At 46.6% G+C, this 21,668-nt stretch overlaps 1 long non-coding RNA gene across 1 annotated transcript in view; it reads left to right on the top strand.

Moving 5' to 3' along the window:
* LOC138391408 (uncharacterized) overlaps positions 1-21,668 on the top strand; it is an 89,105-nt gene that overhangs the window by 55,109 nt on the left and 12,328 nt on the right. The window contains exons 4-5 of the long non-coding RNA XR_011234844.1: positions 3,578-3,581; positions 4,439-4,564. This is a non-coding gene — a long non-coding RNA (uncharacterized lncRNA). The remainder of the gene's footprint in view (positions 1-3,577; positions 3,582-4,438; positions 4,565-21,668) is intronic.

Raw genomic sequence — 21,668 nt, 5'->3', positions numbered from 1 at the left:
AATATAGGCCTTGGTTTTAGGGTGAAACTGCCTTAGACTCAACCACTCGCTGATTCCCTTCCAACCCAGATTCTATTTCTGCCCAGCATCTCTTTAGCAAGACTGTCTTCCTTGGGCCTTCTGTCTTTGGAATAACTTAGATGCTGTTCACAAGTGACAGCATCGTGTGATTATTAGCACCTTTTTTTTTCTTTCTTAATGGGACCTAAACTAAATGGTGCATTTTGCCATTTCAGATTGGATAAATGAATGAATGAATACATTTTAGATTCAGTTTAATTGGTTGATGCCCTTGCTTTTCCAAGCCCACTGAAGCAACAGCATCTCAGGCTTTCACGTGAATTGCTCTAAGTCGTCTCCATTTGTTTGTATCTTTGCTCCCGTCAGAGTTCATCAGCCCAAGTGAGTGTCAATTAGCTGCTTGTCACACGGTTACACAATTAGCAATCTTAAGACTCACCTTCGATAACCTTTTTCTCTGTGGCGAACTACAGATTAGGATTCAATATGCAATACTGTTTGAAAGGATGGTTTGAAGTAGTGAAAAATTAAAAATGGAATAACTAGCCAGCAGTAATGGGCAGGCTTAATAAATCCTGATACACCCACACGATAGAACGCCTTCTGCCATGAAAAATTATGTCTGAACAAGATCTACATAAGTGAATGACAGAAGAAAATTGTTAAAACGAAAGCTGGACAGCAGTTACCATGGCAAAGACAGATTCGATTCAGAAACTATTGCAATAGGGGAAAGAGACTTCGATGTAGAACTGGGCCCAATTCTGAAGATGGCATGGATGAGTGAAGGATTTGCAGCCCAGGGGCAGGGTTGGGGGCCACGGGATGGAAAATTACAGGGTCAGGGGGGTTCTTGCTGAAGGCAGGCCAGGGTGATCAGATGCCAAGCGGGGGAGGTTCTTCCTAAATTGACTTAGCAAGATTCTTGCTACAACTGGGAGACACAGGCCTGGCAAGGACAGACACCAAGGCTGAGGTCTCGAGGGCTTAGAGTATCCTGGCTAAAGTTCGGTCAAGCATCTTTGTCAAAATGTTCTCGTCTAATATTAATACACCAAAAAAGCAGGTTAGCAACAGTATGGTCCTGATTATGTTAAAGTATTTATATGTAGATACATACAGAGAATATGAGTGAGGTTTTTTTGTGTGTGTGCTATTTTCCAAATTTCTACAGTGAACTCGTATTGCTTTTATAATAAAAAAACAATGTTAAGTTTACTACACATATTTGAGAGGTAGGAAATTCTTCACCCTGACTTTTTAGGATCAGGCAACACTTCTTTAACTTTTATTGGAATTTTGCAGCCCTAAGAAACAGAAACTAAGGGTCTTTGCTAACTGTATCCCGAAGACAGAGCCCTGAGCCGAGGCAGAAAGCAGGCCAGCGCGAAGTCCAGCGTTGTCGGGAAGGATAATGAACCAGAAGTGGTTGCTCTGCTCCTCATACAAGCCGTGGTGCCAACACGTTCTCATTGCTGGATCTCAAATAAAAATAACAGAGAGAGTTTGATCTAAAAATTATAGCTCCAGCTCATGCAAGACCTTCCATCTGCTTTTACAGAGGATTCTTCATCCTGAAAACGCAGAGGCTGAGGAGTTCACGGCACATATTTATGAGGCTATTCAGGGTTGAAACAGGGCAAACCTGGCTGTGATTTCCAACTCCTTCCCTATGAGAAGAAAGGAGCATCCCTAGAAGTGTTAAACAGGTAATTTAAAAAAAAATTTCAAAGGACACACCCAACACCAAGAAATGATAGATGTTTGGAGGTGATGGATAGGATAATTATCCTGACTGTGATCATTCCACTTTGTATGCATGTATCAAAATACTACATGTACCCCATAAATATGTACAATTATGTATTGATAAAAAATTTAAAAAAGGAAAAATAAAAAGACACACACTTTATAGAGCCATTAATACATTTTGTGGAGATTACTACCTTCCAAAGGTGGTATAGGTAGGTAGGTCACAGAAAATCTTAAGTGATGTTAGTGGGATGAGGGTGTGTCCCTAACCTAGCAGCTTCCAACCTTTTTGTGTTTGTGGCATAATATTGAAAACTCGCTTGATACGATTAAAGAACTCAAGATAGCACTAATGAGTCAGCGACTATTATAATGCAATCAACAATGTCTTTTAGCATCTATGAAAGCATAATTCACCCGGGTTCCTTTCAGTGCTGTGGTCCTCATGAGTAGAGCTGTATCAGCCTGAGCACCCTGCCCATACTCTCATACGTTGTCTCCAGTGGGCAGTCACATGTCCCCTTGAACATGGGCTCCTCCTTTGGACTCACCTCTGTCCCCTCACTCACAGCAAGCCACACCTGCCCTAAACTGAGTTATGCGATACAGTCGGCTCAAAGAGCACAGGCCCATCACTGCCCTACCGGTGTGTGTATGCAGGTGCAGTAAAATCAAGAGCACACTTAACTCAGATCTGGTGGCTGCCCCAGGAAGTCAGGGGGATATCGGCAGAGGACCACTGCCCCAGTCAATGGCCTTCTCCAGCACGTGGTCAGAAAGCTTGCAGTACTGGGCTCCATGCATCTTTGGCCTGATCCAGGGTGACACCTCTTACATTTTTGCAGAATAAATATTTGTTAAATGAGTGAGGGAGGTATTCTTGCTGTTTCAGAGGTCTCATTGGCAGTGGGATATTTTCTTTGGATGTATCTCTGGGAATCTTTGGGCGGGGGGACAATCCCTCCATTCTCCCTTTCTAGCTCCCTCTGCGAGGTGAGCTGCCACATGCAGGTGCGAGGGAGGGCTTGATGGGGAGCAGGCCGATAATTAGAGGGGTCTTGCAGCTTAGACCAGCTTCTTAGTCTTGGCTTCATGCCAAAGCCTAACTAGACGTAAAACAATGATCAAATGAAAATTGTGTGTGTGTTGGGAGGGGGTGGTTTGTAAGTATGATTTGCACATCAGTTACATTGTGGTTGATGCTCTCACAGATAAGCTCTCAGTGCAGTGGTCCTCATGGATTTATGATAATTCTGGTGGAGTAGAATGTGTGCGTTGGTGTGTTGTGTGGAAGACATTCCCAGGGTGACTCCGATTCACACCTCCCTTGAGAATTACTCATTTAGGGAACTGTTACCTCACATAGACTTCCTCACAGAGGGTCATTTTGGCATCATTTTTCTGGATCTTCCTCATGTGCCCCCAAAGCTCACTACTCTCTAGGTCATTATCAGCGGGCATGGGGGGTGGGGTGCGGGAAGCCCAACTCATTAATATGCTAATGAATCACCAGTTGCCTGAGTCTGCTGAGCCATCTCTGGCCAGAAGAGGCAAGCCACATGGGTTTCTATTAATTAAGCACTGAATCCCCATGGACAGATAAGTGTCACATCCCAAAACTTACTGTAAGTCTTTCAAATGGGTGAGGCTGGGCTGAGGCACGGGTCTGCTGGGCTGGGACTCTGAGTCCTTGATGCTGAAGCTGCCACCCTGGGGAGGATGGGACAAGGTGGAGAAAGGGTGGAGGCATGTGGGAAGGGGGCAGCAGGCAGCAGGTGCAGGCGGGCGGTCTGTGAACATGTAGGGAAGTGAGTAGATACACCAAGAAAGCCTGGGGCGTCCTCTCCTGAGTATGCTGAGAACTGCCACGGTCCCTATTCTCCCTTTACAGTGGCAATTGCTGCAATCTGTTCAGCCAGAGGACCGAAGACCCACAGAGAGGCCACTTGGTGCATTAGTTTTCTGTTTGCTGCTGTAACAAATTACCATGAACTTGTTAAAAATGACATAAATTTATTTTCTGGCATTTCTGAAGGCCAGAGAGAGGTCTGACACAGGTATCACTGGACGGCCACCGAGACTGTTTTCCTTTCTGGAGGCGCGAGGGGAGAACTTGTTTCCTTGTTTTTTCTTTTCAGCTTCTACAAGCTGCCGTATTCCTTGGCTCATGGTCCACTTCCTTCATTTTCAAAACCAACACCATTGCGCGTTTTGGGGCATCCTTCCATAGTCGCATTGCTCTCTTCTGCCTCCTCCTTCTACTTTTAAGGCCCCTGTGATTGCGTTGGGTCTCCCTGGATAGGCAGGGTAATTCCCTATCTCAAGGTCATCTGATTGAATTCCTTAATTCCATCTGCAGCTTTCATTCCTCTTTGCCATGCAGTTCTGGAAATGAGGGCGTAGCTCTCTCTGGGGGCTTCACTATTCTGCCCACCATCCTGGCTTTGCTCCTGGCTCACCGTCACGTGCGGTGCAGGGCACAGGATGTGTTTGCGTCGGTAGCAGCCTATGTCCATGAATCGAGGTCTCCAAAACCCTCTCCTTCTACTTCCACCTTCCTCCTCTGCTCACTTCCCTGCCTGGGACACCCCTACAAGTATGCAAGGAGCAGTTTTAGAGAAAAATTTAAAAAGATGTGCAACTAAACCTGGAATTATCACAGGAGCCATCAGTTTACTCTTGAACATTTTCCCAAGAGAAATGAAGACTTATCTTGAAACAAAAATGAATGTTTATAGCAGCTTTATTTGTAATAGCCAAACCTGGAAACACCCCAAATGTCCTTCGACAGGTGAGTGGTTAAGCAAACTGTGGCCTGACTTTCATATGATAGAATACTACTTAGCCACAGAAAGGAATGAACTATTGATAGAATACTACTTAGCCACAGAAAGGAATGAACTATTGATACACGTGACTACTTGGATCAATCTCTAGAGAATTATGCTGAATGACAAAAAGGCAATCTCAAAAAGTTACATACTGTATGATTTCATTTACAGAACAGTCTTAAAATAGCAACATTATGGAACTAGAGAATAGATTAGTGGTTGCCAGGGTTAGTTAAGGAGGGGCGGGTGGGGAGAGGGAAGCCGGAGTGGCTATGTGGGAGTGGCTATGTAAGGGCGACAGGTGGGGTCCTTGTGTTGGAAATGTTCTGTATCTCAACTATAACATCAGTATCCTAGTTTGATATTGTGCTATAGTTTTGCAAGGTGTTACTATTGGGGGAAACTGGGTAAAGAGTACAGGAGGTCTGTATTACTTCTTGCAACAGCATGTGAATCTGCAATTTTCTCAAAATAGAAACTGTCACTTTAAAAATAGGCTTTTGACTGCACAGAGCCAGCTATGGGCTTGGAGAGATTGTTACGGAGCAGTACAGGGGAGTTCTAAAATATTTCTCATACGCAGTGAGGAACAGTTATTGGTTGGGGGGAAAGTCTCTAACTTAATCTGTGCCACGTTGGAAACATTTCTCTTTCTCAATTTTGAATATGGGCAACACATTCATTTCTTCCAATGCCAAGAAATTATTTTTATACATAGCATCAAGTTTATGGGGCGACCAAGTGTCCCAGCCAATAAGAGAGCGTGTCCCTCTGTCTAGCACCACCTCCTCTGTTTCCCTTTGTCCCTTCTCATGCCCTCTCCACCTCTCCAGTCTTCTCTCCTTTGAGCCTGCTGTGAGGGGGTGGGTAGGGGACAAGGGGGGTGTCTCTTCTTGGAAACTGAGGCCCTCCTCACTTCTGTCCCACTCCCCTGTGGACCAGACACAGCCGCTTGCAGGCTAGGGGTGGGAGGCCTGGGGCCAGGCGGGCAGGGGGGTGGAGAGAGCGGATCTCAGCCTGAGGCTGCTGCTGGCTGGCACGGGGTTGGCTTTGCACAAGGCGAGAGCTGTCAACTCTGCCCTTTTGAAAATGAGCAACAAAGGGGAAGAGGAAAGGAAAGAGAAAGGGACGTGGGGGAGCACAGGGTGGGCAGTGGGGGAGGCAGAGGCTCGGGGAACAGGTGGGGACTGTTTAAACAGAAGGCCTGACTCAGCGTTTCCTTTCACTGCTTTTCCAAAGGGCTGTTTGTTTTAGCTCCCCTAGGCGGGTGGCAGGAGTGAGGCTGGGCTCTGGGGTTGGGCTCAGGGTGGGAGGAGCATCCTCTGTGCTCATTCAGCTCTTCCTAACCCATGGCCTGCTTGAGGGCTCACTTTCTGGTTCCTGAGCTCCAGAGCTTTCACCTAGGGGAACTTTGGGGACTGCAGAGGGTGGAGAACTGGGGATGAGAAGCTTCGGGAAGAGCTATGACACCTCCCAGCCCCCAAATGAGGTATTGATCCGGAAAACATGCAGATGAAAGGAATGATAAAGGGATGAGGAGAAGGGAGAATTCTCAGGCTCTCCCCAGTCTAATATTGTAAGACACTAGAAAGTCACTTTTCCTGGAAGGATTCCTACATTGCCTAAGTCTACAATCATATTCACAAATAAGGCAGAGCCTGGGACTTGCTATGTTGGCTCTTGAGAAACCACACCTCCTACAGGAAGGCCTCCAGGCCACCTTAAAGAAAGTTACATTTGTATTTGGTCTCACCAACCTGCTTTCAATTAATTCACCCTGGACCTGCCTGTATAACCCGGGGTTGGGGGTGGGGGGAATCAGTGATATGGTCTATATCAGAGAAGGACAATTTTCAAATCCGAGGTGGGAGGTGTGGTGGTCTTATTTTGCAAGCCATCATTTAGAAAGTTAATGCTTTCGAAAGGTTCCACCCCACTGGGTCACCATTAGTGCCTATAAATAAATGAAGCAGTTTTAGGATTTGATAGATTTCTCTCCAGGGAGTTGGGCTCAGCAAGAACTCAAGTTTGCAGCACAGTTGGTCTAGATGCAAAGCTGCACTTAAATCAACAAATAATTAGTGTTAAAGGAGAAGTGTAAACAGGATTCTAATTCTTTAATTTGCTGACTTGCTCCCACCTCTGTGCAGCCTACTAGGCCGTAGCCCAGCCTGAGCCTTATCTGGTACCCTCCCCAACTCTGTCTAGCTCTGTGTCTCCCTCCTCCCTCCTCCCCTCCCCGCTCCCCTGCTCCCCTGTTCCTCCTGGCTGCCTGGAAGTAGCTCCGCCAGACTGCGCCTGAACTTGTCAGTTCCAGAGGTCAGGGAGCCTGGCATTCCCTCTGCACGGAACCCAGCGCAATGTCAGGTCTACGTGCCTATTAACAAATGCCTCTGACTTTGACGGCGGTGTGTCGGGGTAGACCAGCAATATTTTACTTGGTTGTTTTGCTTATCATCAAATCAGATTCAAAAGATAGAAATTCTTGGGAATTTCCACATTTGACTAGATTTGTAACCCATCCAGAGAAATATTCTCATGCCCCGAAGATGTGTCAGATCTTATGCCTGTTCTATTCGCTCTACCTTAGCAGGGAATGGGATAAGAGATGTGGGATCCTTACCTTACGAGTCTTCTGGTGGCATTGAATAAAATTAGGAGGCTGGATTAAAATGAAGAGGTTGCTCTGAAGAATTAAGAGTTTAGGTTAAATGAGAGCTTCTCTATTTTGTTTCACCACTAAGGACCCTATTTCTTTTATCATCACATGATCTTCATAGTGTGGAATACTTGCAATTAGCATCTGTAAGGATGGTGTTCTACATTCCAAATCTTTAACTGTTCTACATTCCAAAACTTAACTGCTCATTGATGGTAAAACAGGTGTTTACCATAAAGAGTTCATTTAATTCCTAAAAAACCATTTGCAATTATTATAGCTATTGCTAAGTGCTTGCTCTGAGCACACATGCTAAGCCCTCACATGTGTGATCTCCCCTCTCCTCACCAAATTCTTTAATGTTGGTATTATGTTGCCATTTCACCCACTTTACCCATTTTATTATTTATCTATTTTAATACCAAGGCTTAGAGAAGTGAAGTAACTTACCCAAAGCCATACAATTGGTAGAAACTAGTGGAGTCGAGATTTGAGCCATGCAATACCTTCTCAAACACAGAATATTACTACCATTTCATTTAGCTTGTGTCCTTTCTTTTGGTTCATTTTTCTATTCTACCTTTTAACATCTAGAACATAGCTCATGAACCCTTATCGTTAGCCTGGTTGGGACAATAAGATAAAGTACCCCAAATACATAGACAAGAGTTAAGTGCTAAAATAAACTGGATTTCATCAAAATTAAAAACTTTTGTGCATCAAAGGACACTATAAAGAAACTGATAAGACATCCTACAGAATGGGAGAAAATATTTTGCAAATCATATTCCTATTATAATAAGGGACTTATATTTACAGCATATAAAGACTTCTCATAACTCAATGATAACCCAATTAAAAAATGGGCAAAGGATTCGAATGCACATTTTCCTTAAGAAGATATATAAATGGCCAACAGGCACATGAAAAGATGCTCAACATCATTAGTCATCAGGGAAGTGCAAATCAAAGCTACAATGAGATGCCACTTCACCCTTACAAAGATTGCTATAATCAAAAAGTCAGATAATAATAATGACAATTATTGCTGAGGATGTGGAGAAATTGGAACCCCTCATCCATTGCTGGTGGGAATGTGAAATGGTGTAGCCTCTGTGGAAAACCATCTGGCAATTTCTCAAAATTGTAAGAGCCAGCAATTCCACTCTTAGATATATATTATATATACCCAAGAGAACTGAAAACCTATGTCCACACAAAGACTTGTACACTAAAGTTTAGAGCAGCATTATTCACAATAGCCAAAAAAAATGGTCTATCAACTGTTGAACAGACAAACAAAATGTGGCACGGCTATAGGATGGAATATTCTCTGGCCATAAAAAAGAATGAAGTACTGATCCGGGTTACTCCATGTCTGGACCTCGAAAGCGTCATGCTACGTGAAGGCAGCGGACAGAAAAGACCCCACACCGTGTGACTCCGTTTGTGTGCAAGGTCCAGAAGAGGCAAATCTGTAGAATCAGACAGTGGATTAGTGTTTGGCTGAGGCTGGAGGGTTGGGAAGGAATGGAGGAGGGAGCTGGTCTGAGCTTTCTTTTTGAGGGCTGAAATGTTTTAAAATTGATTGTGGTGACGGTGGCGCAGCTCTGAATATACTAAAAACCGTTGAAATGTGCGTCTCAAATGGACAAATCATATGGTATGTGAATTCAATGTCAATAAAGCTGTTATCAAAAGAAAAAGAGTTACTAAGCACTAAACCCTCTGCAGTGGTGGGTGAGAAGAGCGTTGGAATAGCCAGGCGCGGCTTCCCGAGGAGGAAGAACTCCTGCCGGGCCATGAGGAAGGGGAAGAATTGGTTGTGGAGAAGCCTCTTCAGGTCTTCCCGGCTTTTGGGGGGCAATGTCAGCAAAGGCCTGGGGGTGGGGGTGGCCTTGGCATGGGTGAGGGGCAACGAGACTGTCTCCCCTGCTGGAGGAGAGCGTTCCCTGCAGAATTTCTGCAGAATGATGAGCAGGAAAGATGGAACCAATCCCGAGGCCCTGAAATCCAAAACAGGGCCCTGGACTTGACTCCACAAGCAGGGAGGCACTGAAGTTCCTTGAGCAAGTTGATGAAAACAGTGTTTTAGGGAACTTCAAAGCTTCTCTTGGCGGAGATGTGTAGGCAGAGTTAGAATGGGGGAGATTAGAAGCAGGAAAATGGATAGCTTATTCGAATAAATCTAATGAACAGGACTGTCATATTTTCCCTTTAAAGACAACCCTTATCTCTCTCGTCACATTTCCTTGCAATCTCTGCCCTCCACTCTGTGTGCCAACCACACTAGTTCCCTTTTCCCCCAAATGCCCGCCCTCTGTGCCCCTCCTCCCCCTTACCTGGAAAGCTTGCATGTGTTTATGCTCCATCCTGGCAGGGAATGAGAATCAGATGGAAGCCCCTGGCATAGGGGACAACCTGCAGGGCATTAGGGGAGGTGCTCTTGCCAGGATGGACGGCAGAACCGAGGTCCAGTACCGCCTAAGCCATAGGTACACAAAGACAGAGGACAGGCAAATGTGAGATCCAAGACTAAGTGGGGCACCTGTGTCCAGGACAGCTGAGAGGGGACAAGTTCAGGATCCAGTGTCCTTATCCCAGTCTAGCAATGGCTTTGCAGTGAGTGGTCCCAAGTGGTGTCCTGGAAGTAGGTGCTCTAAGCAGCCAAGCTGGGCTGAACAAAATGTCACTTCCCTGGGCTCTCCTTTCCTTTTTGTTTTTCTTTTTCCACCCGCCCCCTGCCCCCAACAACTCCCTCTGGTCTCTCCTTTCAAGAGACGTAGTTACTCCCTCATCTTTGCACTTCTGTTCCTTGCACTGCACGTTCAAGCGTGGTGTTAGCACTTACCCACCACTCTGCCGCTTCAGGTAGAAAGTAGACTCCTTGAAGTTGGTGACCTTGCCCTTTGTTCCTCAGAGATCCTGCCTGACATATTGTAGGTGCTGAGTGAATGCTCCTTTTGTCCTCCCAAGCTATGTTTCTCCTCCAGTTCTCCTCAAGGCTGCCGGAGGAAAATAGATGGCATTGGGATGACTCTGGTCACTTTCCTCAATTCTTACTATTCCAATGGTCAGTATCTTCTTATCTCATTTAGTCTAATTAGTGATATGAAGACAATGTCTCATCAGTTGGCTCTGCCCTGGTGAAGCTTACTGTGACTTTCTAGTCCCAGCTGTCCTCTAATGGTAGGATCTCAGGTACATCACAAGTGGTAATGCCTCCTTTTGCTCCTCTACTTTTCTGTTTTTTGTTGGGTGGTGGTTCTGGATGGTCTATCTCTTTGTCTGTTAGATGATTTATTTCAGTTGTTATACACTGCCCATCCATGGAAATGGAGTCACATTAAGACATGTCAATCCAAATATATGTAATTAAAAGAGACCAAGGAAGACAGAGTGAGCAAGTGAAAACGACATGCTTGGTGACGTGAGGCTGAGAGGGGGGCTGTCAATCTGCCACCACTTCCCAGCCTCACTGTCCCCAAGTACCTCCCGCAGTGTGAGCAGCTCATCAGGTGGAGGGTGACTACGGTGTTGATACCATGGCCGCCAAACACAGTTCTACCACTTCTACCACTGACTACACAATCAAAAAACTCTGATCTCTTCCTACACTGGAATTCAAATAGACTCTGCTGGACCTGTTGAGAGGTGGTGTGCACTCTCTGATGGAAGGAATTGAGAACTTCAGGCCACATGAGATTTCCCCCTTAGACACTGACTGTGGAGCCATGTTCCCATAGAGGATGCTTCCCTGGGGCCATGTCTCCAAACCTCCCATGCCTGTCACAACGATGGGATGAACTAAGGTTGGGCCCCAAGGGAGTTCACAGTTGAGAAACCATTTCTAAGTGGACTCTTTCTGCACCTGGCCTGCTCACCACTGCCTCATTCCTCTTTGACCCCCGCTGCTGCTTCCTATGTCTTCAGAGGTGACCAGATCACCCTGCCTCATGCTTTTCCTCTTCCTAAGTGACCAGACATGTGAGGGTGAGGAGAGAGTTGGCCTGATTGAGTGAACAGTTTCTAACAGGTCCAAATGTAACCTTTCGGTGGTTCCTATTCTTTTTATTTACTAAGAATAAAGAGGTATCTACTCATTCCTGGCTTTGAAAAGAAGGTTGACTGGTGACTCATACCCTGCCAACCACAATAGTTGATTTATGCAATTGTCTTGGATTGTTCCTCATTTACCATCCATTTATTCATCCACTTATCCATGCCCACCTACCCATCCATGCATCCATCCATCCACCATCCACCCACCCACCTACCCATCTATGTATGCATTCATCCAACCATATACTTCCTTATATATTTTAAATAAAAATCATCACATATCCATGATAAAATTTTACATAATATAAAAGAGCTTATGGTGACAAGCACCTTTCTCTTTTCCTGCTCATCTTTATTTCTCCAGTTCCTCTCTCCAGTTTGTAGGGTATACTTCTACAAATACTCCTTGTGCAAAACGTATTATATTTAAATCCTTGTATTTTATTTATTTTTCTTAAGTGGTATCATAAAATACATAGTGTTCTACCTTGCTCTTTTTCACTTAATAATATATCTTGAAGATTTCCCCACATCTCTTAAACTACTTTTCTTTTTCACTCCTCCATGGCACTTCTTTCTTAGGTGTCTTCACACTGACATCCAAGTTGTACTTGTGGCTTCTTTGGTTCTGTCAATTTATCTGAACAATAGCACCAATAACGTAGCAAACACGTGGCATTCTACACTATGAATTCATTAATCCATGCAAGAAAATTGTAAGATAGATATTATTATCCCCACTTTATGGATGAGGAAACTGAGGCACATTGAGGTCCCAGCAGGGGAGGTGAGCAGTAGAGCTGGGGTCTGAAGCAGGCAGTTTGATGCTGGAGCCCACCAGCTAGCCCCTGTGGTATACCTGCCTTGGCCATCTGTGTTTGGCTTCATTTGCCTCTTTGATTTTGGTATTTCAAACATTCTCAGCTGAGAGGCTCCTGCTTTTGGGCTGTTCTCTTCCATCCTTCCATCCTCCTGCTTTTGGGCTGTTGCCTTCCATCCCTGTTGGGGGTGATGGAACTCAGACAGGATCTGAGGGTGATCGAGCTGGGAGTTGTGAAGCCGTGCATGTTGCTAAAGGGAGCCTCCAACACATTCGAGTGATCCTGCCTTCGTGGGCTTTGCATGACTTGGGGAAAACTGGGTCCCAGAAAGTCCCGGAGCACTATTTCTCTGCTCCGGCTGATGTATCTTTGGAAACTCTATCCAGTCTTCAGTCCAGTTTGTCCCCAACAGGTTCTGGAACCCCTGGAGAATGCCTCATGCGTGCTTCACCAGTCTGCCTTCCTGACCATTTCCCGGGGAGCCATCATCTTCCAGCGCCCTGCTTGGCTTCCTGCCAGGGAGCCTCTGACTTTGCAAATGTCACAAGAGGCAGCTGTGTCCCTGATGGCTGCCAAAAGGGGCTGCCATTGCGGGTGCCTGACTGCTCTGCAGTGGCGGGAGATAAGGGTCCTCCCAGAGCTCTGAGCAAAGTGCTTGGAGAGGGCACTCAGGGTGGGAGGGAGCCCTTTGGCTTCGGGGATCGGGGACTGCTCATGAAGGGAGGTCTTTGATCTGGGGACTGTCAGTGGTGTGGGCAGGGGGCAGGGGTGGGGCAAGCAGAGGCTATTCTGGGCAAGGAGAACATTGTGGGCAAGACACACAAATCTGTCATCCGAGACTATCGAGTTGTGCTCTGTACCAAGCCCTGAACTCAGCTGGAGCTGCCCAGGTTTGCCACTGATTCCAATCCTACCTGACCACTCAGGGCCCAGGCAGAGCTCTGCCTCCTCCAGTCTAGCTGTTCTAGATGTCAGTAGCATCTACCATCCCCCCCAAAGCAACAAGTATTTCTTGTGCACCACCTGTTGGCCTAGCACTGTTCTCTGATGCAGATCGAGACGGTTTTTCTCTCTGCTCCCTTTCCTGGCTTCACTGGAGTTGGGTGAGGTGGGGGATAAGACAGGACCCTTCCGAGCTCTGGATCCTTCTGTCCCTCTCTCTTTGTCCCAGGCTGTGGAAGTCTCTCTCTCTCTCTCTCTCTCTCTCTCTTCTTTTAAGCATCCAGTGAGTGACTGGCAGCTGTGGCCAGAGCATGGCCTGGTTTTCCAGAGCCCAATTTAGATTAGGCGCCTGGAGACGAAGGACAGAGTGGGATAGGGAGGAGGAGATGGGCTGTGCCTGGGAGCTAGTCCATCTCAGTGCTCTGAGAGGTGTTTGGACGCTCGTGGATGTATTTGTGAATTTTTGGCCAAGTTCTTTGGGGGCCAAGAAGAAAAAAATAGTCTAAGACTGCACAGAGAAGTCAGAGCAGCTACAGTTAAATAACTTCTGCAAAAAGACAGGCAAAGTGAAGGTGAGGCTAAACAGAGACCCTGACACCCTGGGACCAAGACTCAAGTTCTCCTCACTGCATGCTGCTGCTCCCTGGAGACTGAGATCCCTGGGTGCCACCTACTCACGATTCTTGGACAGGATCTGGGTCTGTCCCCACACTCGGGGAAAGCCAGCCCACTGGATTTTAGGCTATGTAACTTGTAACCAGATTAGCAAAAAAGGAAATCGCATCATGGCCACATGAAGGAGCAGACACAGCGACGGAGGTAGAGCTGTCTGCCTTGGGGGAGATGGTAGGAAGGAGTTCCTTGATATTTGGGAACAAGAGCCAATCCTTATTTTCTGAAAAGAAGCAGGGTAGAAATGAAGAAGAATCATCCAAAGGACGACGAGTTGAGCATCTGGAAGAGCAGTTATAGTTTCCACCCCTTGAGCTTTTGGAAAACAATGAGTTGCAGCACCCCTAGAGATTCCGGAGAGTTCTGGATCACACTAGAAGTGCATGGAGGCTGAGTGGGAGGGGGAAAGAAACGGTGCCTAAAAATACTCGGTGGAGGGAGGGCTCCTGAGGTCATCTCCCTGGGAGGGATCCTCTGTCCACCCTGGCCAGACTCTGAGTACAGCCATCTGAACAGAGCGGGCACTCGGGACCGGGTGTTGACTGACAGGCAGCTTGAGAGGGACAAGGGGAACCTGGAGAGCGTTCAGAGAAGAGACCCAGAGGTGATGAAATGGCTGGAAACTGAGCTCGGAGGCAAGGTCAAGGGACTGGAACCGGCTCCACCTGGAGCGGAGAGGGTGGTGAGTGAGGGGTGAGGGGAGGGCCTTGCCTGGCCCCGAAGGCTCCAGCTGTGGCTCCTCTCTGGCCCTGCCAAGGTGGAATAAGGGTCACAGTGTGGCTTTGCTCTTGAGGATGCACTGTGAATGCCTGGATTGTTAGAAACCCCACTGTGAGGGAGAGCTGCACTTCCAGACCATCAGCTCAATCGCCCCCTTGTGCCAAGGACAGCAAGCAAGACAGACCTACAGCCTTCGCAGCTAACATCCCTAATGCCCTGGTGGCCTGGATGGATGCCTTGTCTTGAGCGGTGTTTCTGACAGCTGGCACGGGGGTGGTGGAGACAGGTTTGAACAGGTGGGGGGCCTGTCTGGTACCCATCAGTCACCCTTTGCCTGGAGTCACCCACTTTTATGTTCTCCCAAAAGGAGGACAGGCATGAGCCTGGAGGGGGTGGGTGAAGACTTGCTCAAGGGAAGGGGACAAATTCACATGTGCGGAGCACTTCTGTGTGCCAAGAACTTTCCATGCGTGGTCTCATTTAATTTTCACAATAAGCCTATGGGGGAGGGAGGAGAGGGATTATTTTGCCCATTTTACAGACTAGGAGATGAAGGTGAAAGGACATTAAGCTTTTACCCAAACTCACCTGGTTAGTTAGCGGGACAATTGAGACCTGACCAGGGCAGGTCAGAGCCCATCTGCAGCTGGTGAGTGGAATCTAGGGATTTTTCATCTAGCCCCTGGGCTCTTCAGACAAAGCTACCCAGGAGAGCATCCTTAGGTTGAGCTCACCTTCTGACTCTCAGAGTCCATGTCTAAATTGAGAGAAGGCCAGCTGAGAAATTCTCCAGCACCCCTCCCATCTCTTAGCTTTGGAGGGTCTACCTTGGAGCACCCCTGGGGTCCCTCCTAGATGGAGAGGAGAGCTGCGCAGGGAAGAGGATGCAGTTTATGTGTCTGAAAGTGGCGAAAGAGATACAATCCCCAGGCTTGGATCTGCAGTCGGTGTCTGGTTGCCTCGGCTTGGAATCTGAACCGAAACATTTTCCATGGGTGAATTAACTAAACAATCCAGCCCACAAAGGGAGCAGCTCTGATATGTCAGGGAACAAGCTCAGAGGGGTGGGGGATGACGGGGGGGTGCCCAGAGCTGGGAGGGGAGGAAGGAGGCTGCTGGCCAGAAGCCGACCTTCTCTTGTCTTGCTGCCCTGGGTCCCAGCCTCTCTGCTTGGGAACCTGGCGGGGAGGCTGGTCTGATTTCCCTGTGGTCTGAACGGTGGGAATATTTTGGTGGCAGATTATATTTTCCTGAGGCGGTTTGAATTACACCTACCCCATTTCATTTAATTAGGCTGGAGCTGCTGTCTATTGTGTCTCGTGGGCCTTCCTGCCTGAATAAATAGTAACATGTTTGTTTTCTTTTGGGTGGGGTACTTTCTTTCTTTCTTTTTTTTTTTAAAATGGTGGGTTTGGCAAAAGAGGGGCGATCCTAAGGACCGATGATGAAGTCTTCAGGGAAGGGGAGGTTAGAGGCAAATCTTCACTCCGCTGAGCTTTACAACCCCTTTCCTCGCTTCTGTTTCTGGGCCCCACTTTTATGCACTATATTCAGAGCTGCCTCTGTTTTCCCTTCGCTCTCCCAGCCAGGCCTGCCTTGTCTTTGCAGCCTACCTGGGAAGCAGGCGTTTCCTCCTCAGGCCTGTGTACCCCCCTCGTCCTGGCTCATTTTACTGTAGTTTTCCATCCATCCCCCTCCTTTTCTCTCTCTCTCTGTCTCTCTCCACCTTCTGGCTGCTGCAAGATCATTAACAGGGAACCATGGAATATCATGCGGCCGAGGAAAAGAATACAGCAAACTGTGTATGTCAACATGGAATGTTTGCTAAAAGATTTTATAAGGAAACAATTTTTGTAAATCGTACGCCCTCTTTGTACAATAAAGGGATGCCTGTGTGTGCACATGATATTTCTGGAAACATATAGAAGAACTGTGAACACTGGATGTTTTGGGAGAACAGAAATAGAGTCAGAATTTGCAGAGAGACCTACTTTTATATTGCATTTTTGGGTGCTATTATTTTTTATTATCAAGTGCATGTATGATTTTTTTTATAATAAAGAACTAATTTATAAAAGGAAAACATGAAATATGAAAACACAATAAGATAGTATATGTTTAATTACTGGATGAAGCAGTGATTAAGATCTGTCTTAGAAGATCCAGGCTTGAATCCCAGTTCCATCAAATATTAATATTAAGTGTATGATGGTAGGCAACTTACTTAATCTTTCCAAATCTCAGTTCCTTCACCTGTAAAATGGGAATAACAATAGTACCTACTTTATGAGGCTTTTAATCTTATACTTTGCAGTAAAGGCTGTTAGTTAAGTATATAACTAAAATGGATTTAAGTTTTAATTTCTTTATAAAATTCTCCATGAAAGTCAATGCAGAAATCATAAAAATAATTATAAGACCATGGATCCTGATTTTTCAATTTAGCAAATGATAGAGCAAGGTAATGAAAGCTCTAAATTCCAAGGAGAGTGCACACCTTTTTTACCTGATGTTCCTAGAGGCTTTGGGGAAGAGGTGGAGGCAGCTGAGCCTTGAGCAATGAAGAGAGTTTGGTGAGGCCGCTGCAGTTAGGGGCAACAGTGAGGACAGGGTGACAAGGGAAAGGACAGAGGATGGTGGTGAAATAATGGTTAGGCCAGTTGGGCTGGAGTAGAAGTTTCCTCTAGGGGGCAATAAATGGAGAGAAAGTGGATGGAACCAGAGGCCAAGCAAGGATCTGACTGAGTCCTCCAGCAGTGGGAGGAGCAGTTGCGAATGAGGGAGAGGCTGGGTTATCTACTTCATGGTAACAAATTACCCCAAGGTGCAGTAGCATAAAAGAACCATTTGTCATGCTCGCAAATTCTGTGTGTCAGGGATTTGGACTGGGCACAGCAGGAACAGTTTGGCTCTGCTCCCAGGGCCTGGAGCCTCAGCTGGGAGACTCTCGAAGGTTGGCAGTGATGGCTGCAGCTGGAGTCATTGGATGGCTGTTTAGCCCTGTCTTTGCAGTCCTCAGCTGTGTCTGTCCTCCAGAACTATGCTCATTGCCTCTCCATGTCAGCTGGGCTTCCTCATAACATGGAGGCTGGTTACAGGGGTGAGCATTTTGAGAAATCCAGGAAACTGTAATGCCTTTTCCAACGGAGCTCCAGAAGTCACTCAGCATCCCATCCACTGATTCTGTTCATCAAGGCAGTTGCAAAATCGTGTCTAAATTCAAGGGACCAGAAATATTGTTATAGCCACCTTTGCAAAACACAATGTTCTGCAGAGAATGATGTGGATCAAGCCATCAATTCAAAACAAATATTTATGGAGTGTCTGCTATGTGTTGGGTACCATGCTAGAGGCTGGGGAGATAGCGATGAGGAAAAAACAGACATGATTTTGGCTCCTGGAGGTGATGCCAGTGACAGCCTGGTCAGGGAGGCAGACAAGAAACAAATAATCACATAACAAATGTTGAATTTCATCTACGGTAAGGCCTGGAGAGGAACACGGGGCTGTGAGCGCCTATAACAGGGTGTGGATTTTACAGAGTTAGACAGAGAAGGAAAGGTTTCCTTGAGGAAGTGATGTTCTGGCAGAGAACTAAGGAGGGTAGAAGTGGAGTGAGCAGATTGGGGAGGAAGAGGGTTCTCCATGCAAAGGACCTGTGGCAGAAGGCAGAAGCTTATGTGATGATGACAATTCGTATAGTCCTGGTGAGAGAGGACAGTGGCGATGAGAATAAATAGCCATGAAGACATGTGAGAGAAATTTTGAAGAGAGGATGAATACGGAGGACTTAGGAGAGGGGAAAGATCAACTGTTTCCGTGAAGTTTCAGATCAGGATGACAAGGAGGATGGTGGCACCATGAATAGGGGTCAAGAAGTCAGAACAAGGGATGATTCAGAGAGTAAGAAATTGTGTTCAGGCTGAGGGATGTCGAATTTGAGGCAGTCCTGATATAAAATAACAGAAATGTGGGTGGATAGTTGGCTTATCTGACCAGGTAAGGGGCAGAACCATAGCTTTTGGGAGTGCCAGGAGGGCTGTTAACTTTAGGTCTCTCCATATCACTCCTCCACTAATCTATTCCTGGGACAGTCCCGATTCTCAGCCGAAGCTCACCGACTGGAGAGGCATAGGACAGCATGGAATGGAACTGAAACGTGGGTAGAGGGTGGAGCGCCCGCAAAGCACCCCATGTGTGCACTAATGGAACTATCTGGCTCTTCTCCACGTCCCCAAGGCCTGTGCTTGGGAAAAGTGTTCCCAGGGAGATGAAGGTAGAAGAAAAGGCATCCCAGGCAGGCAGAGCAGCATGGACAAGAAGACACAAAGGTAAAGATTCTAGAGAAGACGGAACTGACACTCTTGGGAGTCTATCTGTGCGGCAGGCGTGTGTTAGATACCACAGACGTACCACCATTGAATCCTCCCCACACTGCCCTTACGACCCTGTTTTATAGATGAAAACTGGTATGTGGAGATAGGAATGTGGAGACTGGCCAAAGGTCAGACCACAGTGTGGCACCATAGTGGAAACAAGAAGCTACACCCTGCTTCCTGCGTCCAGTGACTTGCCTAAAACAATGGCATAAAAGTGAAGTGACTCACAGGTGGGAAAATGCTTGGGGGTCCCTGATGTCATTCCAGGTAGAGGGGAAACCAATCCCCCATGGAGATGCTCCTGGTCGGGCAACAGGGAAAGGCCTTGGGCTGACCTCCTGCAGGTATGAGCATCCAAGCAACAGCCATGGTGACCGGGGCTGAGCGACCACATCCGCTGTGGAACTTGGCTTACCCCGTGCCCTTGGGGAGGGCAAGCCCTGCTCCTGAGGGCAACACTAGCAATCAACTTACTGTGCGTCCATGGCCTTAGGAAAAACAGGAAGCCACCAGAAGGTCCTGACTGTCCTGCTCCTGTGCCTTCGCCTGGGTATTCATCCCCACCTGTTGCTCCCAAAGCCCTAATAACACTCGGTAAAGTGAATTGAGCAGTCTAAGCTCCCCCAAGATGTAGTGGGAAACTCTTTGCCCTGGTTGAACCTGGGTTCTCCCAGTTACTGCACGATCTTGGCCCTGTCAGGTTTGAGCCCCGGTTTTCTCATCTAGACATTGCATAATAATACCTAACTCTCAGGGCTGTGGTGAACACTGAGTAAGAGCAGAGATGCCTTTTGTTGACACTAAAGCGCTGTGTATATGCAAGTTCTTAAGCATAGATAATGCATTTAGGATTCTTCTTAGAGCTAAATCAGATAAACTCTCCCTGTAATTCTTTCCCTTCCAAATAGGACCTGCTAAAAGAGGGATTGATAAACTATGGCCCGTGGGCCAAATCTGTCCTATTGCTCTTAACCCATGGCTAAGAATGATTTTTATATTTTTAGGTGGTTGAAAAAAAAAATCAAAAGAATATTTCATCCCACATAAAGATTATATAAAATTCAAATTTTCATGTCCATAAATAAAGATTTATCAGAATACAAGCACGCTCATTTATTTATGCCTATGGCTGCTTTCACACTACAGCAGCAGAGTTGAGTAGCTGCAACAGAGACTGCATAGCCTACGAAGCCCAAAATATTTACCATCTGGTCCTTTACATAAAAAGTTTCCTGACCCCTGCTCTAGAATAACAAAAACAGGCAAATAAAAACTCTAAGCTAAACCTCAATCTTTAAGCATTCCAAACCTCAAATCTTTGGGTCTTTGAGGAGTTCTTGCACAACTGATTTCCAAGAGTCTGAGAATATCGGCCTGAATCGCTCATGGCTTAGGCAGGGTTGACACCCTACCCCTCACCCCCTGGGAGCCCTTCTGCTGGGCAGCCTGTAACCTCTCTCTCCAGATCTGAGGGACCGAGGAAGGCCTGTCCCCTTAGGAGAGCTGCAGCTGTCTTTGTCCAGAGCCACACAAATCCCACCCTGCCTGCCGCAATTGAGCCATTGAAGTTGCCTGCACATCAGCTGGCAGAGTGCTTTGCCTAGTGACAGGTCTCCCACTTAAATATAATCACCTTTTTATATCCCTGGAGCTCTCTGAATGCCTCTCCCCACCCAAAGCTCTCCCTGATGATTGAAAAGAGCTAAACCAACAAATGGCATTATCTCTCTTGAATGGCCTCGGTCTATCACCTGGACAGGCCCAGAAACTTCAACCTTGAGCTTCTCTTTGTTGTAGTAACAGGTGCTCAGGAAGGGGGTGGGGGTGGGCACGGGGGAGGATAGGTCTAAACACCAGATGGGACAAGAAGGGGAAGGCTGTGAATGCTCTTTGGGGGAGATCTTTAGAAACTGGATCAGCTTCACTACTCCAGAATGGGCTGGGACAGAATTTTTGCAGGACTCAGGGGTGACAGGTGACACAATGATCTTTCAAGGTTCTAAAAAATGTTCTATGACCCACCTGAGTGTGCAATAAAAAAAGAGGGTAATAAAGAATTTTCCTAAAATGCTCTAAGTGAAAATCACGGGAAGAGCTATTTTTCTTCCTATTTTTTAGTTTTTTTTTATAAAAATATTCCTATGGCTCAAGCCAGGTTAGTGACCACATTGTCTACTTAGTCCTATCTGACAAGGACTAGGAGGGTTTCATATTTCCCAAATGCCAATTTTTTAGATGCATTCAAATAGTTTAGACATATCATAAAATTTGATATTGGGGAGTTTGGAACTAAAGTCCAGAGGAAGCAGTATGGTATAGAGCAGGGGCCAATACACGTTATCTGAAAAGATCTAGATAGTAAATTACAGGCTTTTTGGGCCAGTGGTCTTTGCTGCAACTGTCTAACTCTGCTGTTAAGCACAGAGGCAGTTGTAGATAACATGTAAATGAAGGATCATGGTTGTGATCCAAGAAAAGTTTATTTACAAAAACAGGTGGTGGTCTAGATTTGGCCCGAGGGCTGCGTTTTACAGACCCCTGGTGTAGGGCTCTAGCCTGCCTAGCATGTTCTGCTTTTCCCTGTCAGAAGGGAAAGCACAGGAACATGTCAATTTGTGGCAGGAGATGCCCCAGTGGGCCAGAGCAGAAGTTGTGGGTAAGCAGAATCCTAGAGGATAGGGACAGGGTCTTCAGAGTCAGGATGAGATGGTGGCTGGCAACAGAAAGAAGAGTTGGGGCCAGGCACTTGGCCCCCTAATGGCAGAGCATCTGAATACAGACACAGGTGGAGGTGGATGATGGGGGCAGG

The sequence above is a fragment of the Eulemur rufifrons genome, chromosome 1 (assembly GCF_041146395.1).
Source record: "Eulemur rufifrons isolate Redbay chromosome 1, OSU_ERuf_1, whole genome shotgun sequence".
In the NCBI taxonomy this organism is placed as follows: domain Eukaryota; kingdom Metazoa; phylum Chordata; class Mammalia; order Primates; family Lemuridae; genus Eulemur; species Eulemur rufifrons.
Note: the sequence above shows the minus strand (reverse complement) of the source record. Positions and strands in the feature narration are given on the sequence as shown.